The sequence below is a fragment of the Phoca vitulina genome, unplaced genomic scaffold (genome assembly GCF_004348235.1).
Source record: "Phoca vitulina isolate PV1807 unplaced genomic scaffold, GSC_HSeal_1.0 scaffold55, whole genome shotgun sequence".
In the NCBI taxonomy this organism is placed as follows: Eukaryota; Metazoa; Chordata; class Mammalia; order Carnivora; family Phocidae; genus Phoca; species Phoca vitulina.
In genome coordinates this window covers 952,905-956,682 of record NW_022589758.1, presented here as the reverse complement: position 1 = coordinate 956,682, position 3,778 = coordinate 952,905, and the positions used below count along the sequence as shown (strand labels likewise).

Here is a 3,778-nt window from a genome sequence, read left to right as displayed (position 1 = left end):
ACCTGAAACTAATATTACACTGTGTGTTCACTGACTGGAATTTAAATGAAAACGTAAGAAAACCAAAGATATAGAGCACATGCAGGAGGATTTTATATATCTGTATCTATGTAGATACGAAATCAATCATGTTAAACTGTCACAAAGTCTCTAAGAGGTAAGAATTATGACTTTTATTTTATAGATGACAAAAGACTCAATAAGTTGGCCTGGGGCATTGGCAGATTTGAGATTCAACATGTCCACCCTACCATAAGCAACTAATAATTTTGGCCCATCAAGACAAGAAAGAAGAGACTAGAGGTCTCAAAGAGGTCATCTACCTCTCTCTGGGGATAGCCAGTGCACTCCAGATGTCTGAAGTTGGTAGAAAAAACCCATGAACCTAGAACGTGGCAGCATTTCCGGTTGAAGAGAAACCTTAAGGTAATCCCACATGTAGAAGTGACTGAAGGAGCACCCAGAATAGAGAGCTCGATTAAGAACAGCCTTACAAGAACATCTTCAGTCTGCCCAATAACATGAATTGTAGCTTGTCCAAGGAAAAACGAATTGTCTGCTTGCTGAGATGTTGCTAGGAAGATTACCCAAGGGGAGACTACCTAGGAAGGGCTGGTTGAGCCTTCCAGCCAAAGAGAAAAAGAAAGACTCTGAAAATAAATTGCCTTCCAATTCCCAGTGCAAGGTGTAGCTTTGTAAAAGAGGGTTCCATATATATTGGTGCTTCCTAGAAGCACATTATATAACATTCAGCAGCCATACTAAAATGGCCCTTTCTCTGAATGCGTGGTGCATGTGGCTAGCAAGATGACTATGCCAGGGGCAAAAAAGAAGGAAAGAAAGGTCAATTCCAGATGTGTTTTGGTATGTCTTTTTTTTCCAAGTAGTAACTAATATTGTGCGTATCAAAGATCTAGGAGTGTCTGCATTCCCGTTATCTGCTTTTATTTTATTTTTTTGATACCAGGGTGACTTTATTAAAGCGAAGAACTGAACATAATTTTAAAGGACATAAAAATATGGAATGCTTCACAAATTTGTGTGTCATCCTTGTGCAGAGACTATGCTACTCCTCTCTGTATCATTCCAATTTTAGTATGTGCGCTGCTGAAGCAAGCACCCCATTGATCTGCTTTTAGATATCAGCTCAATAAGACCCGAAATTCACCCATTTATGCTAAATTTTGCTTTCTGTAATTCTGTTTATAAAATGGAAACCCGATTGGAAAACATACGCTGAAATTAATTTTCACTTCTGCCTAAATTATTTGAGTACTTTCTCTGCTTAAAATTTTTTTTCCTGATAAAAATAAAAGGATTTGAAGAAAGCCATCCTAGAGAAACTTTTAATAAAACAATTTATAGCCGATGATGTAATCTGAAGTTTGAGCTTGTTGCTCAATGTGAAGAGGAGAAACACTGTTTGCACATGGACCTCAAGAAGCAGCTGGATTTCTAGAGTGTACCCACTGTCTTAGGCTCTCGATGTTTAAAAGAAATGGCCATTTTTCCCTTCTTAATGGAAAAAAAAAAAATCTCTCACAAGAAGACATACTTTTGACATAAAAGTTGCACATATTTGACCATACTCTTTGGCACATACCTGCTGTCTCAGAAAAGAAGAAAGAAAAAAATTAATAAAGTTCAGATAGAAAATTCAATCCAATGTCAACACACTGACAAATGAAAAAATTCACCTGAGAAGGCTTTAAAAACAAAACAACAGAAAAGAAAACATTTTGTCTTGAAATAATTTTTGATTTACCGAAGAGTTGCAAAGATAGTAGAGAGTTTCCACATACCCTGCACTCATCTTCCCCTTACGCCAGCCACCCTGTGAGAAGCCTTTTGATATCAAGTTGGCCTGAAGCCTGAGGAGTTGATTATAAAGTAAAAGTCTCAGTAAAATGTAACAGATTAATGACAAATACAAACTGGAAAAATTTTACTAATAAAAGAAGAATGTGCACTTTTTGAAGTGAACACTATAGATATTCTAAAAACTCAACGTTCAATAACATAGATTTAACTTGCCTCTTTATATGGTCAATAGCGTGTTACATGTTTTGTGGAAGGAAGAGAAATCTCTTCATTTTGGATAAATCCCACTACAGCATGAACTGTAGATTATCATCAAGTCACGAGCACCATATTGTAGCAACACATACAATAAATGTAGTAGGTGTGTTTCTTCCCTTGGATGGTGATAAATCTCTTAAAAATGTCAACCAGCAAATTATCTCTTGAAATTTATGGCCAACATCGCAAAGTGACTCACCAAAGCACTTGTTTTCAATTATTTTATTAGATAACACTCATCCACGATAGAAAAAGTAAAGGAGACAATGGGGGAATTGTCTTGAGAAGAGAGCTATGAAAGGGGCAAAGAATGGAAGGTGAGGTGTCAAGGACAAAAACTTTGAGAGTACTTTCTCAGCCCTGCAGTCGTCAATTTTCCCCCCTTCCTTTATGTATGTATGTATGTATGTATGTATTTAAGAGAGAATGGGGGGGAAGGGTCAGAAGGAGAAGCAGACTCCCTGAGGGAGAAGCAGACTCCCTGTTGAGCATCATAAAGTAGAGGTGTCAGTGGAAGGCTTCAGCTGGCCTTGTGACTAGTTGCTCCCTTACTTTGGGACAAAGGTCTACGCAGCATGCCTTTCTTGAAAAAGATCCTGTCTGGGTGGACTTCACCGCTAAGCTTTACTCATTACATCAACCTAAAAGGCAACTATTGACAATGAATAAGAAACAAGTTTAAGCCCGAACCCGCTAGCCTAGGGCACATTTCTGCTAAAAATTAGAACCATCACCTTCAGGAGTAAAAAGAAACTAAAATTTCACTCTAAATGAATCTCACCAAGTTATTTACATAAGCTTAGTGGACTGAATCCAGGAGTTTACATCTGAGCAAGAAGATACGTAACATCAGTGGTGCAAACAACTAAGGAATTCTACAATAGGGCATCTCAATGATCCCGAGCAAAAAGAATGGGTTATTTTAGTTTCCAGAACACTATTTCTCTCTGAAAATAAAAACCAGTATGAAGACCTTAATTCCCGGCTATAGAAACTGCTCCTACAGATCCATGATATGGTGAGGCCAGTACAAAGCAGTGGGCTTTGCTTTTTAGCCATTTCTCCTCGCTCACATAGGCAGCAGGGACCTGGAATGAAATACACTGTTCAAGGAGTGGAATTCCCTCTGTGCCCCTCTTTATTAGCCCACTTAGGAATAATCAATGCATCTGCATGAGTTAGAGGGGCATGTTATTGATGGTTGAGCTTCTAGAAGTAAATAAGTAGAGAATGTAACATTGCTTGATTGGTTAAAGTGTAGTGTTAAGGAAATAAAAGGATGGACAGAAAAACTGACAGATTTATAGACAATAAAAGCAGAGACTATAATAATAATAATATATGTTATTATCATAAACATTTGGTCCTACATTAAATCACTCCATGCTCCTGAGCTTTTGCAGTTTGTTTCTGGATAATGTATTATTTTGTCCTCTTCCCTGAAGCTAGTTGTCACTTATTATAGCCATTAAAATGCCTACTTATCATATTTTTCAAAGTATAATATACATGCTTTTCATACATGAATTTTTTTACCATAGCTATTAATGAGTGTGCAGGTGAGTATGTGTGTCTATGCATATGTGTGTGTGTGTGTACCCGTTTGTGTCTGAATATTTGCATCTTTCCACTTCCTGAAATTCAGCTTTTTTTTTTCTATTAGTGGAGGTTAGCAAGTAATTGAATTTTGGGGAAATGC

At 37.3% G+C, this 3,778-nt stretch overlaps 1 non-coding gene across 1 annotated transcript; it reads right to left on the bottom strand.

Moving 5' to 3' along the window:
• Window positions 1-1,013: 1,013 nt before the first annotated feature.
• On the bottom strand, window positions 1,014-1,120 carry LOC116622926. The gene has a single exon (XR_004297640.1). It is a non-coding gene; the product is annotated as a U6 spliceosomal RNA (small nuclear RNA).
• Between the last annotated feature and the right edge of the window lie 2,658 nt (window positions 1,121-3,778).